Raw genomic sequence first — 16,599 nt, forward strand, 5'->3', positions numbered from 1 at the left:
TAGAGAGAAAAGAATGAAAAGGAATGAATAAAACCCCCAAGAAATATGGGATTATGTAAGAAGAGTGAACCTATGACTCATTGGGGTATCTGAAAGAGACAAGGAGAATGGAATCAAGTTGGAAAACATGCTTCAGGATATCATCCAGTAGAACTTCCCTGACCAAGCAAGACAGACCAACATTCAAATTAAGGAAATCTAAAGAATGCCAGTAAAATACTCCACAAGAATATCAACCTCAAGATCCATAATCTTCAGAATCTCCAAGATTTCAATGAAAGAAAAAATGTTAAGGGCAACCAGAGAGAAAGGCCAGGACACCTAACAAAGGGGAGCCCATCAGACTAACAGTGGATCTCTCAGTGGAAACTCTACAAGCCAGAAGAGATTGGGGGCCAATATTCAACATTCTTAAAGAAAAGAATTTCCAACCCAGAATTTCATATTTGGCCAAACTAAGCTTCATAAGCGAAGGAGAAATAAGATCCTTTTCAGACAAACAAATGCTGAAGGAATTTGTCACCACCAAGTCTGCCTTTAGAGCTCCTGGGGGAAGTACTAAACATGGAAAGGAAAAACTGTTACCAGCCACTACGAAAGCACACTAAATACACAGATCAGTGACACTATAAAGCAGCCACATAAACAAGTCTGCAAAATAACCAGGTAGCATCATGATGACAGGATCAAATTCACATATAGCAATATTAACCTCAAATGTAAATGGGGTAAATGCTCCAATTAAAAGACACAGAATGGCAAGCTGGATAAAGAGTCAAGACCTATCAGTGTGCTACATTCAAGAGACCCATCTCACATACAAAGACACATATAGGCTCAAAATAAAGGGATGGAGGAAAATTTACCAAGCAAATGGAAAAGGGAAAAAGAAGTTAGAATCTTAGTTTCTGACAAAACAGACTTTACACCAACAAAGATTAAAAGACAAAGAAGGGCGTTACATAATAGTAAAGAATTCAATTCAACAAGAAGAACTAACTATCCTAAATATATATACACCCAATATGGGAGCCACATTCATAAAGCAAGTTCTTAGAGACCTGCAAAGAGACTTAGACTCCCACACAATAATAGTGGGAGACTTTAACACCCCACTGAAAATATTAGACAGATCATTGAGACAGAAAATTAAGAAAGATATTCAGGACCTGAACTCAGCTGTGGATCAAGTGGACTTCATAGATATCTACAGAACTCTCCACCCAAAAACAACAGAGTATATATTCCTCTCATTGCCACATGATACTCTAAAATTGATCACATAATCAGAAGTAAAACACTCCTCAGCAAATGCAAAAGAAACAAATCATGACAAACAGTCTCTTGGACAACAGCACAATCACATTAGAACTCAAGATTAAGAAATTCACTCAAAATCATAAAACTACATGGAAATTGAACAACCTGCTCCTGAATGACTTTTGGGCAAATTACAAAATTAAGGTAAAAATCAAAAAGTTATTTGAAACTAATGAGAACAAAGATACAACATACCAGAATATCTGGGATGCAACTAAAGCAGTGCTAAGAGAGAAATTTATAGCACTACATGCCCACATCAAAAAGCTAGAAAGATTTCAGGTTAACAACCTAACATCACAATTAGAAGAACTAGAGAACCAAGAGCAAACAAACTCCAAAGCTAGCAGAAGGCAAGAAATACCCAAGATCAGAGCTGAACTGAAGGAGATAGAGACATGAAAAAACCTTCAAAGATCAATGAATCCAGAAGGTGGTTCTTTGAAAAAATTAATAAAATAGATAGACCTCTAGCTAGACTAATAAAGAAGAAAAGAGAGAAGATTCAAATAAGCACAATCAAAATGATAAAAAGGATATTACCACTGACTCCACAGAAATATAAACAACCATCAGAGACATTATAAATACTTCTGTGCACATAAACTAGAAAATCTAGAAGAAATTGATAAATTCCTGCACATATACACACTCTGAAGACCAAACCAGGAAGAGGTTGAATCCCTGAATATACCAATAACAAGTTCTGAAATCGAGGCAGTAATAAATAGCCCACGAACCCCCCCAAAAAACAAAACAAAACAAAACAAATCCCAGGACTTATGGCTGAATTCCACTAGAGGTACAAAGAAGAGCTGGTAGCAGTCCTACTGAAACTATTCCAAACAACTGAAAAGGAGGGACCCCTCCCTAACTCATTCTAGGAGGCCAGCACCATCCTGATACCAAAACCTGGCAGAGATACAACAAAAAAAGAAAACTTCAGGCCAATATCCTTGATGATCGTCAATGCAAAAATTTTCCACAAAATGCTGGCAAACCATTGAATCCAGCAGCACAACAAAAAGCTTATCCACCACAATCAAGTAGACTTCATCCCCAGGATGCAAGGTTGGTTCAATATACACAAATCAATAAATGTGATTCATCACATAAAAGAAAATAAGACAAAAACTGCATGATTTTCTCACTAGATGCATAAAAGTCCTTCAATAAAATTCAACATCCCTTTATGTTAACTCTCAATAAACTAGGTATTGAAGGAACATACCTCAAAATAATAAGAGCCATATATGACAAACCTGTAGCCAATATCATACTGAATGGACAAAAGCTGGAAGCATTCCCCTTGAAAACCAGCACAAGACAGACAAGCATGCCCTCTCTCACCATTCCTATTCAACATAGTATTGGAAGTTCTGGCCAGGACAATTAGGCAAGATAAAGATATAAAGTGTATTCAAATAGAAAGAGAGGAAGTGAAACTATTTTTGTTTGCAGATAACAGGATTCTATTTTTAGAAAACCCCATTGTCTCAACCCAAAAGCTTCTTAATCTGATACGCAACTTCAGCAAAGTCTCAGGATATGAACTCAATGTGCAAACATCACTAGCACTCTTATACACCAACAACAGGCAAGCTGAGAGCCAAATTACGAATGAACTCCCATTCACAATTTCAACAAAAAGAATAAAATACTTAGGAATATAGCTAACAAGGGAAATGAAGGAGCTCTTCAGGGAGAACTACAAACCACTGCTCTAAGAAATCAGAGATGATACAAACAAATAGAAAACATTCCATGCTAATGGCTAGGAAGAATCAATAACATGAAAATGGCCATATTGTCCAAAGCAGTTGATAGATACAATGCTATTCCCATTAATCTACCATTAACGTTCTTCACGGAATTAGAAAAAACTGTTTTAAAATTCATACGGAACCAAAAAAGAGCCCAAATAGCCAAGGCAATCCTAAGCAAAAAGAACAAAGCTGGAGACATCATGTTACCCGACTTCAAACTATACTACAAGGCTACAGTAACCAAAACAGCATGGTACTGGTACAAGAACAGATAGAGAGACCAATGGAACAGAATACAGAACTCAGAAATAAGACTGCAATCTACAACCATCTGATCTTCAACAAACCTGGTGAAAAGAAGCAAAGGGGAAAGGATACCCTATTTAACAAATGGTGCTGGGAGAACTGGCTAGCCATATGCAGAAAATTGAAACTGGATCACTTCCTTACTTCATATACAAAAATAAACTCAAGATGGATTAAACACTTAAATGTAAAATTGAAAACTATAAAAACCCTAGAAGAAAATCTAGGCAATACCATTCAGGACATAGGCACAGGCAAAGATTTCATGATGAAGACACCAAAAGCAATTGCAACAAAAGCAAAAATTGACAAATGGGATCTAATTAAACTAAAAAGCTTCTGCACAGCAAAAGAAACTATCAACAGAGTAAACAGACAACCTACAGAGTGGGAGAAAATTTTTGCAGTCTATCCATTTGACGAAGATCTAATATCCAGCATCTATAAGGAATTTAAACAAATTCACAGAAGAAAAATAACCCCATTGAAAACTGGCCAAAGAACATGAACAGACACTTTTCAAAAGAAGACATACATTCAACCAACAAACATATAAAAGAAAGCTTAACATCACTGATCATGAGAGAAATGCAAATCGAAGCCACAGTAAGATACCTTCTCACTGTCAAAATGCCTATTATTAAAAAGTCGAAAAAACAAGAGATACTGATGAGGTTGTGGAGAAAAAGGAATGCTTTTATGCTGTTGGTGGGAGTGTAAATAGTTCAACCACTGTGGAAGACTGTGGCAATTCCTCAAAGACCTAGAGGCAGAAATACCATTTGACCCAGCAATCCCATTACTGAGTATATACCCCCAAAATATAAATCATTCTGTTATAAAGATACATGCATGTGTATGTTCATTGCAGCACTAATCACAATAGCAAAGACATGGAATTAACCTAAATGCCCTTCAACGATAGACTGGATAAAGAAAATGTGGTACACATATACCATGGAATACTGTGCAGTCATAAAAAGGAAGAAGATCATGTCCCTTGCAAGGACGTGGATGGAGCTGCAGGCCATTATCCTTAGCAAACTAATGCAAGAACAGAAAACCAAATACTGCACATTCTCACGTATAAGTGGGAGCTGAAGGATGAGAGCATGTGGACATGGAGAGGAATAACATGCGTTGGGGCCTGTCAGAGAGCAGGGGGTGGGAGGAGGGAGAGAATCAGGAGGAATAGCTAGTGGATGCTGGGCTCAATACTTGGGTAGTGGGATGATCTGTGCAGCAAACCACCATGGCACATGTTTATCTATGTAACAAACCTACACATCCTGTACATGTACCCCTGAACTTAAAATAAAAGTTGGAAGTTAAAAAAAATGCTGTACAACTTTGTTTTTATACAATTCAGATCCCCATCTTTTCTCAAAAGTGCAGTTTTGAAGTGGAAAATGAGGAGAGGGATGATATATGGCTTGTAGGAAAAAAGATTAACAAAGTCTTTCTGATTAATGGTCTAAGACAAAATTTTAAATGGATATGTTTAAAATCAGTTCCACCCTGAATCACCCTTGAAATACATTGCTAGAGATTATTAAATCACTCATATGAGTTAGCAATTGCATTTTACTTATCACACAGAAATCATTGCTGTTGTTGAACCGACAGATGATTAACCCCCAACAAATGCCAGTTTATTAATATTAGAGGGAGGGCAGAGCACTGCACCTCAACACATGTGAGAGGACATGCCCAGCCCTGTCAATCCCAGCCTAAGAAAATTTTCCCTTTTGTTTCTTTTGGTGGCCTTCAATTATTCTGGAGTGTTTCTCCCTCACTATTGTTGTGGTTTTAGCTTGTAATCAATAGTTAATCAGAATTTCAGAAGTTTATATGTTGGTTATACCTCTTTACTTATCAAAAAAGCAAATTCCTATCTTGTTTTTATGTACTTCTTCAGGAAAAGGATCAAAGGCCAGCTTCCTATAACACAAAGACAGCTTAAACATGATTCAATATCTGCTTCTGGTGGGGTAAAATATTGATTGCGGATTCAAAGCAAGTAAATAGAAACAAAGAAAATATTTGTTATATTGATCATCTCAAATATTGCTTAGAGTATGCCATTATTTCCAAATCCCACTTATAAAGTACACAGTATTTTATCATTATTGAGTTGAATTTATTTTCACTGACTGGGTAAATAATCTTTCAGATTATTCTCCTAAAGGATTGGTATAGCAACAAGCTGTTAAACTGACCTCTCTATTTCACTAGCTTCCTTTGGTTCCCCCCAGCCTGAATTGCAAACTCTATTTCTCTTCCTCTTTTAGTAACTGTGCCTGCTAGCTTCAGAAAAAAAATTCTAATTTGTTATAAATAATCTTGGACTTGAAAGCCAAAAAAGTCATAGTTCTAGCTGTATATCTTCCATATTCATTGTAATCGTGAAGATTTCTCCCAGAAAATTTCTACTTGAAAAACATATCATCTTAATACTTAATGTTATTCTCATCACAACTCCAGGATTTTTCATCACAATACAGTATGCTTGCTTTATTAGGTAAATAAGTATATAAAGGAAAGCACTCTGGAATCTGTCTATTGAAAAGTAAGTCTACTCAAGTAAACTAGTAATAGAAATTATTTGTTTCTAAAAGTGAAACTGTCCCTATAAATTTTATAAAATTACTCAGGAAAGAAGGGAGGTGGAGAAACAAAACAAAAATAAGCCAAGCTTACAGCATAGTGACATTAATCATTAGGTCAGCTTGTTCTTTGACCAGCTTCCTCATAATTGTTTGCTGCTTAATGTTCCAGAATCATTGGACCTTGTAGACTATCGTTTTTCTTAACTGCTCTATAGAAAACCAAAGCATTGTGAAATATTGAGTTTTCAATTTGAGATATGATTTCAGTTCCCCTGTACCCGTAAAACTACTAACACCAGCTGCTCTGAAGGATACCACAAAGAGCTGACTCACCAAAGAATGCAGTTTCCACATCCTGATGATTTCATGCCCCTTACCCTAACCAATCAATGACTCCAATTTTCCAGCCCCTTACTCTCCATAATCCCCTCAAAAACTTCAGCCCAGAACACCTCAGGGAGATGGAGTTAAGGGTCTCCTCCCATCTTATCACTCGTCTGCCTCATAATCATTAAACTTTCTCTGCTGTCTCAGTGTATTGGTCTGAGAGCAGGCACATGAACCTGTTAGTCTAATAACAATAGTATCAAAAGACAGAACTGTGAGCACACTGCTGCGTAAATGATCTATTTCATATTTTCCAGAAAGCAGATAGGCAGCTTATTGTATTCCAATAAGGTTCATTTACACAAATAATGTGTCTGTTCAGTCACGAAGCAAGAAATGAAGCAATATATCTCAAATAAGGACTTATCTTGGGTGCTGATAAAGCATTGTCTGAGGAATGAGGATATCACAAGTCTAAATGTCAATCTGAGAGGCAAATTCTTAAATTATGGAAGGAGGGTATGAATTTGGTCACAAAGTTTAACATAACAACTTCAGTAACAAAAATGAAGCTTAAGCAACAATTTACACAACTATTATGTAAGTCTAGCATTCAGCATATCTAGGTAGATAGTATATCTATAAAGTTAAATGATAAGAGTTGGGTTAATTTTCCAGGTTAACAGAATCCAGATTGATCTTTTAGCTGTTCTTGTTCTACCCCTGGACTATTGCATGATCCTGGAAAAGAATGAACAGTTTTTTAACAAGGAAGATGTAATTTCTGGATGAACTCTCCTTGTTCATTTATAAATGGATCTTCCTTATAAATCACATGATGAAGTAGTTGTTTCTCAAAAAAACCTCTACATAGATGGTTTCATGTCATCATTTATTGGTACACTTTATCCTAAATTATGGTATAGTAACTTAGGGGGAAGCTAGTCAAGAAAAACATACACATTTGCATACACAGTAGCAGATCTAGACTAATTATGATCACTCTTAATGTGCTATGACTGTTCTCAACTACCACCTAGTCTATCCTGCATTAACCAGTATGGTAGCCACTAGCTGCCTGTGACTACATAAATTAAAAATCCAGTTATTGAGTTGCAATGGCTTCATTTCCAATGCTCAGTAGCCACATGTCATAGGAAATGTAGGTACAGAACATTTTCATCATTGCAGAAAGTTTTTTATTGTTTTTGTTTTTGAGACAGAGTCTCACTTCATCACCCAGGCTGGAGTGCAGTGGGGGCAATCTCTGCTCACTGCAGCCTCCACCTCCCGGGTTCAAGTGATTCTCGTGCCTCAGCCTCCCGAGTAGCTGGAATTACAGACGTGCACCACCATGCCTGGCGAATTTTTGTATTTTTACTAGAGACGGGGTTTCACCATGTTGGCCAGGCTGGTCTCAAACTCCTGACCTCAAGTGATCCAGCTGCCTCGGCCTCCCACAGTGCTGGGATTACAGGCGTGAGCCACCGTGCCCAGCCAGAAAGTTATATTGGATAACACATTTAGCTTGAACTTGCAGCTTGCCATGATAATTGACTTCTTTAATAATAATTTTTTAATTATTCAGCAATTAATATTTTTATTATAGGAAATTTGGAAACTACAGATAAACCAAATGAATTCAACTAGGATCAGCTAATCCTGCGATGCAAACAGATAACTACTCAATATTTGGTATTTATTTTTGGTGCTTCTTCCAAGCATATAAAAATTTTAAGTGAAAATCCAACATACTAAACTTACTGTTTTTATACTTTATCTCATAAAATAAGTTATGAACATTTCTGTATGTCACTTTTTCTCTACATAATTTCACATGACTCTATAATAGTTTTTCAGACTATTACTGCATAGTTGTCACTATAGACTACTACTGCCCTATACTTCATTTAACAAATCCCTTCATTTGAAACATACGGATGATTTTTAATTCCTCTATTATAAAAAGCTCTATAGGTGAACCTATTTATGATTAGTTTCTTAGTATAAATCATAGAATTAGAATTCATTAGTGTTAATTTACTTCTGAAACGTCACTTTTAGAAATTTAATTTGATGGAGATAGGTCTGAACCAAGGTTTTCTCACCTACATAAGACAGGGATTAATAAAATGATCTCCAAGTACCCTCCTAGCTTTTCAGATCTAAGAATTTTTTCAGTGAGTGACAAAATATGAAATTCCTAAGAAGGAAGAAAGAAAAAAACACATAGGTTTGAAAAAACAATTTAATACATCAGATTTCCTCCCTCATACACGAACAATAATGTCATGAAAGCAGGAATTTCGGGGCTGGTAGGGGAAAGATATGACCACCAGGTGGCAGCAGTACACAAAGTGCTTTGTGTGGTGCTTGGACAGGCTCGCATGTAGGAGTGTAGATGGGGGTGAAGCCCAGGGATCTTGGAGACCTTCCAGAGACAATGGCGTGGGGCCACCACCCAAAGGGGAAGAGAGCAAGGGAACTCCCTGGGGAGTGGAAAATCAGAGAAAGGAGGTTACCTGGCTAGGTGATGTCCCTCAGCCTCACGATGTGGGAGGCTCTGGGTCAGAGTTAGGAAGAACAGCACGGACTTGGGTCTTCTACAGCCTCAGGGTTTGGCATATCTAAGGCTAACAGATGTCTGTGGAGTTTCTGGGGTAAGCAAAGCAGGCAGGCTCTGAATGACTAAAAAATATGCTTTCTTGGGCCAAATTTAAAACAATTGGCTGTACAAGAATTTGAGTTTGCTGCCGGCAGGCTTTTGAGCCAATGGTCTTGGTCAGTAATGAAGAAGTAAACCACATAACACCAATATAGAGAGGCCATCTTTTTCTCATTTTTGGAACAAGCATGACTTGCATCTTATTGCTCAATCACTTAATCAACAAACATTTATGAAGTACCTACTATGTTCTGAGCACTATGCCAGGAAAAGAGCTTGCAAAGTTGAGGAAGATGTCATCCATGACGCTAAGGGACTTAACGATTTTGGAAGAGGGCCTTTTGAATGGGAGAGTGGGACCCTGAAATTGTAGACAGGAAGCTGCTGCTCTTTCCCTCTTCACGGGTTTTCCTAGAATAGCTGTCTAACTACTAATAATTATTTTACAGTGGGGGTACATTGTATCAAATGTATTACAATCAATCTACTTTTATCTCCAACTCCATAATCAATCTCTGTTAATAAGGTGAATTCATTATTATCAAAACTCATACATACGTAGGGATGGAGGTGGAGGGAAAGGTGGCAGTTCTGGGCAATTATTAGAAAAGACTTTATGATTAAGATGTCTGAAAATCAAACTTGCTCTTCACTTTCTTTTTCCTCAGAATTTAGCTAATCTTCTGGCTCCACTATCCTGTCATCAACCTGACCTAGAAATTGCAAAATATGTTTGTCTCCATCTTCTCCTTCAAACCCAGCATACAGTCAGTTGCTAAGTCATCTAGATTCTGTGGTCAGAGTGACTTCACTGAGCCTCCTGTTCTTTCTGTGTCCAGGGCATGATCTGTTCAGGTCGTCATTTCCTCTAGCAAGTGTTTCCTGAAGCATCTCCTACTCCCAAATCCCGGGCTACTCATTGCTCTCAGATGGTTCTTCTATAAACATAGTTCTAACTTCATCATTCCTCTGTTTAAAAGTGCCACAGCAAACTCCTTATTCTAGCATTCAAAAATACTACAGGACATTATCCCAATGTTCCTGATTGTAAAGTGTATCCTTTACTATAATCTCAGATGTTATAGGACATCAGCATAACCCAAAACATGTTTTATAATCATCTTCTCAGAGTCTTTACTTATGCAGAACTCTTTTCCTAAAATAGGTTCCCCAAACCCTGCAGATCAAAACCAGATCCAGATTTCAAGGCTAAACACAAAATCACCACTTTCAAGAAACCTTTCTTCATTTCTGTAATTAACTGAAAACATATGTGGCTTTTAACCAGAACTTTCTCTGGACTTCTTAGAAAATTTTTACTTCACTCTAATTATCTTGTGGCTAATTGTGTATTTGACTAAATAAGACTAAAGTCTCCTAAAAGACTAAACTTTGCATAAGACTCTTTGTTACTCATTTATGCAACTTCTGTGTCTATTATTAGAATAAATTAAAATGTGTTGTGCTTTTCATATAAACAGAGAACAGTGTACTTCAGGTGGACTTTTTTTCACTGTTGATTAGGCAACGTGTTCAGTAATGGAAACTGATGGATGAAAAAAGATATTCTTTGTCAATAAAAACCAAAAATAATAATAAATAGTTCTGATATCATGGATAGAGCCACCAAGCTGCCTTATTCAGTCAGAAAAAAATATTAATTGCCAAAAAAGAACACATATTCATGCACACAACTTTATGACTTATCATTATTATTAAAAAGTTATATGTGTTTGTGATTTCTTCTTTCCAAACAGAATTTTCACAACTGAAAACTATACAGATTCTTTAGGCTTTTTTTTTTTTTTTTTTTGAGATGGAGTCTTGCTCTGTCACCTAGGCTGGAGTGCAGTGGAGCGATCTCAGCTTATTGCAACCTTTGCCTGCCAGGTTCAGGCAATTCTCCTGCCTCAGCCTTCTGAGTAGCTAGTACTATGGGCATGCCACCACTCTTGGCTGATTTTTTTTATTTTTAGTAGAGACAGGGTTTCGCCATGTTGGCCAGGCTGGTCTTGAACTCCTGACCTTGGGTGATCTGCCTGCCTCAGCCTCCCAAAGTGCTGGGATTACAGGTGTGAGCCACTGCGCCTGGCCAGAGGACATAATAATTTTAAATGTATATGCACCCAACACTGGAGAACCCAGATATATAAAACAAATATTATTAGAGCTAAAGAGAGAGATAGTCCCCAGTACAGTAATATGTGGAGACTTCAATAGTCCACTTTCAGTATTGGACAGATCTCCCATACAGACAATCAACAAAGAAACACTGGATTTAATCTGCACTACAGACCAAATGGATTTAATAGATATTTACAGAACATTTAATCCAATGGCTGCAGAATACACATTCTTTTCTTCAGCACATGGATGATTCTCAAGGATAAACCATATGTTAGGCCACAGAACAACTCTTAAAGATTAAAAAAATTGAAATAATATCAAGCATCTTCTCTGACCACAATGGAATAAAACTAGAAATCAATACATGGAAATTAAACAATATGCTCCTGAATGACAAGTGGGTTAATGAAGAAATTAAGAAGGAAATTGAAAAATTTCTTGAAAACATGATAATGTCAAAACAACATACTAAACAGCAAAAGCAGTACTCAGAGAAGCTGATAGCTCTAAGTGCCTATATCAAAAAAGAAAAAATTCAAATAAACAATCTAATGATGCATCTTAAAGAATTAGAAAAGCAAGACCAAACCAAACCCTAAATTAGTACAAGAAAAGAAATAATAAAGATCAGAGCAGAAATAAATGGGACTGAAATGAAGAAAATGCAAAAGATCAATGAAACAAACAGTTGGTTTTTTGAAAAGTTAAACTAAACAAAACTTTAGCCAGAGTAACTAAGAAAAAAAAGAGAAAAGGTCCAGATAAATAAAATCAGAGATGAAAAAAGGAGACATTACAACTGATAGTACAGAAATTCAAAGGATCATTAGTGGCTACTTTGAGCAACCATATGCCAATAAATTGGAAAATCTAGAAGAAATGGACAAATTCCTAGACATATACAAACTACCAAGATTGAACCAGAAAAAAAAAAAAAAAAAAAAAAAAAAAAAAAAACCAAAACCTGAACAGACCAATAACAAATAATGGGATCAAAGCCATAATAAAAAGTCTCCTAGTAAAAAGAAGCCTGGTACCTGATGTCTTCAATGCCAAATTCTACCAAACATTTAAAGAACTAATACCAACCCTACTCAAACTATTCTGAAAAATAGAGGAAGGAACACTGCCAAACTCCTTCTATGAGGCCGGTCTTACCCTGATACCCAAACCAGACAAAGACACATCAAAAAAAGAAAACTACAAGCCAGACAAGGCACGGTGGCTCACACCTGTAATCCCACACTTTTGAAGGCGGAGGCGGGTGGATCACCTGAAGTCAGGAGCTCGAGACCAGCCTGGCCAATATGGGGAAACCCCATCTCTACTAAAAATACAAAAATTAGCCAGGCATGGTGGCAGGCACCTACAATCCCAGCTACTCAGGAGGCTTAGGCAGGAGAATCACTTGTACCTGGGAGGTGGAGGCTGCAGTGAGCTGAGACTGTGCCATCGCACTCCAGCCTGGGCAACAAGAGTGAAACCCCATCTCAAAAAAAAAAAAAAAGAAAAAAAAAAGAGGAAACTATAGGCCAATATCTCTGATGAATATTGACGCAAAATTTTATCCTCAACAAAATACTAGCAAACCTAATTCAACAATATATTAGAAAGATCATTCATCATGACCAAGTGGGATTTGTCTCTGGGATGTGGGGATGGTTCAACATACACAAGTCAATCATTATAATACATCATATCAACAGAATAAAGGATAAAAACCATATGATCATTTCATATGGTTTTTTATTGATGTTGAAAAAGCATTTGATAAAATTCAACATCCCTTCATGATTAAAAACCCTGAAAAAACTGGGGATACAAGGAATATACTGCAACATAATAAAAGCCATATATGACAGACCCACAGCTAGTATCATACTGAATGGGGGAAAAGCTGAAAGCCTTTCCTCTAAGATCTGGAACATAACAAGAATGCCCACTTCCACCACTGTTATTCCACATAGTGTGGGAAGTATAGTTAGAGCAATCAGACAAGAAAAATAAATAAAGGGTATCCAGAATGGAATGGAAGAAGTCAAATTATCCTTGTTTGCAGATGATATGATCTTATATTTGAAAAAAAACCTAAAGAATGCACTAAAAAACTATTAGAACTGATAAATTCAGTAAAGTTGCAGGATACAAAATCAACATATAAAAATCAATAGCATTTCTATATGACAACAGTGAACAATCTGAAACAGCAATAAAAACAAAATCTCATTTACAAGAACCACACATAAAATTAAATACCTAGGAATTAACCAAAGATGTAAAAGATTTCTATAATGAAAATTAGAAAACACTTATGGAAGAAATGGGAAAATATTCCTTGTTGTTGGATTGGAAGAATCAATATTGTTCAACTGTCCATACTACCCAAAGCAATCTACAGATTCAGTGCAATCCCTATCAAAATACTAATGACATTCTTCACATACATAGAAAAAACAATCCCCAAATGTATATGGAACCCCCAAAGACCCACAATAGCCAAAGTTTTCCTAAGCAAAAAGAATAAAACTAGAGGGATCACATTACCTGACTTCAAATTATACTACAGAGCTACAGTAACCAAAACAGCATGGTACTGGCATAAACACAGACACATAGACCAGTGTAACAGAGTAGAGAACCCAGAAACAGATCCATACACCTACAGTGAACTCATTTTCGACAAGGATGCCAAGAACATATACTAGGGAAAAAACAGTCTCTTCAATAAATGGTACTGGGAAAACTGGATATCCCCATGCAGAAGAACGAAACTAGACCCCTGTCCCTGGCCAGATCCAAAAATTAAATAAGAATGAATTAAAGACTTAAATATAAGACCTCTCAAACTATGAAACTGCTGCAAGAAAACATTAGGGAAAATCTCCAGGACATAGATTGGGGCAAATATTTCTTGAGCAATAAATACCCCACAGGAACAGGCAACCAAAGCAAACATGGACAAATTGCATCACATCAAGTTTAAAAAGCTCCTGCATATTGCTTCTTAGGCTTTTGGCTAAGATCAAGTGTAAAAAAGCACCTGCACAGCAAAGGATACAATCAACAAAGTGAAGAGACAACTCACAGAATGAGAGAAAATATTTGCAAACTACTCATCTGACAACAGATTAATAACCAGAATATATAAGCAGCTCAAACAACTCTATGGAAAAAAATGGATAATTGGATCAAAAATGGGCAATAGATTTGATTAGACATTTCTCAAAAGAAGATATACAAATGGCAAACAGGCATATGAAAAGGTGCTCAACCTCATTGATCATCAGAGATATGCAAATCAAAACTACAATGAAATACCATCTCACCCCAGTTAAAATGGCTTATATCCAAAAGACAGGCAATAACAAATGTTGGGAGGATGTGGAGAAAAGGGAACCCTTGTACACTGTTGGTGGGAATGTAAATTAGTACAAATACTATGAAGAACAGTTTGGAGGTTCCTCAAAAAACTAAAAATTGAGCTACCACAGGATCCAGCAATCCCACTGCTGAGTATATACCCAAAAGAAAGGAAATCAATATATTGAAGAGCTATCTGCATTCCCATGTTTGTTGCAGCACTGTTCAGGATAGTCAAGATTTGGAAGCAACATAAGTGTCTATGAACAGGTGAATGGATAAAGAAAATGTGGTACATATACACAATGGAATACTATTCAGCTATAAAAAAGAATGAGATCCCGTCATTTGCAACAGGATGGATGGAACTGGAGATCATTATGGTGAGTGAAATAAACCAGGCAAAGAAAAACAAACGTCTCATGTTCTCATTTATTTGTGGGATCTAATAATCAAAACAATTCAACTCATGGACATACAGAGTAGAAGGATGGTTACCAGAGGCTGAGAAAGATAATTGGGGGCTTGGGGAAGTGGCAATGGGTACAAAAAAATAGAAAAGATGAATAATATCCACCGTTTGATAGCACAACATGGAGACTGTAGTCAATAATTTCATTGTACATTTTAAAATCACAAAAAGAGTACAGTTGGATTGTTTGTAACACAAAGAATAAATGATTGAGGGAAGGATGCCCCATTTCCCATGATGTGATTTGTATGCATTGCATGCCTGTATCAAGACATCTCACGTACTCCATAAATATATACACCTATTATGTATCCACAGAAATTAAAAATAACTTTCCCAATTATTTGTAATGGAAAATGGCTGTATTGTCCCACTGAAATTATTTTTTCCTTGGTGCAGAATCTGGGAAAGGCCTCAACTGTGCATCATGGGAAACTGATTTTAATAATGCATCTCTAGTTGTGCACATGATTAGGGACTAATTCATGGTAAGTAAAGTCAGCAGAAACTTCTTCCTCTCACCAAGCTCCTGGGAGGTTGGCTTCTTGATGAGTTAATTGCTCATGGAGTCTGTACCTGAGCCAGTAGAGACAGTTGTGAGGGGTATTTTTGGACATCACAATTTAGAGCTTTCCCTTGGAAGGTGCTGGGTAAACACCGCTGAAAATTCCCGTTCTTTGGGTGCCCCGTTTCTAGGATGTATGTAGACTATACTTCCTGCCCTGTCTTTTTTTTTTTTTTTTTGAGACAGAGTCTTGCTCCGTCACCCAGGCTGGGGTGCAGTGGCATGATCTCGGCTCACTGCAACCTCCACCTCCTGGGTTCAAGCAATTCTCCTGTCTCAGCCTCCCATGTAGCTGAGATTAGAGATGCTCACCACCACGCATGGCTAATTTTTGTATTTTTAGTAGGGACGGGGTTTCACCATGTTGGCCAGGCTGGTCTGGAACTCCTGACCTCAATTGATCTGCTTGCCTCAGCTTCCCAAAGTGTTGGGATTACAGCGTGAGCCACCGTGCCAGGCCCTCGCCCTGTCTTTAAGACTTTAATCATCTGGATACTGCCTCCAAGTCTTCCCAGCAACATACCTTGTTCCTTTTCTCTTAAGCTCCAACTGCTCCCCCTTTATACATCTGTATTCCTCATGGTAAAATAAACACTAATTATGCTGCACCATGACTATCTGTTATTTTTCCTTACCTGGAACAACAGCTCCTTGAGGGCAGGGATCATTTTTTATTGTCATACTCATACCCAGCTACTGCCTGGCATACAATGGATGCTCAAAAAACTTTGGGAAATGAATGAACAGTAGACTTTGTCTAATCTCATGTATGTATTCATACTATTTTCACTTGGAGAAGGTGACTTCTTACAAGTCTTAATGAAAACTTACTTCACCCATTATGTACTAAGGGATCCACTTTTCACAACCTAATGAAATATGCTCCTTAAGGTGTGTACAGTTTTGGCTGCTTTTCAAGCTGGACTCACTCAATCCTTTAGTCATCTTCCCTGGAGCTAAGTGCTAAAATGTCACAAATTGCAGCTGGTTCCTTGTTTCTTTCCAACATCTATCTCTCATCTTACTGTTCAAACTATGTTCTTAGTTAAATGTATACCTGAGAATGACAGAGGCATGTTATG

The sequence above is a fragment of the Pongo abelii genome, chromosome 14 (assembly GCF_028885655.2).
Source record: "Pongo abelii isolate AG06213 chromosome 14, NHGRI_mPonAbe1-v2.0_pri, whole genome shotgun sequence".
Lineage (NCBI taxonomy): Eukaryota > Metazoa > Chordata > Mammalia > Primates > Hominidae > Pongo > Pongo abelii.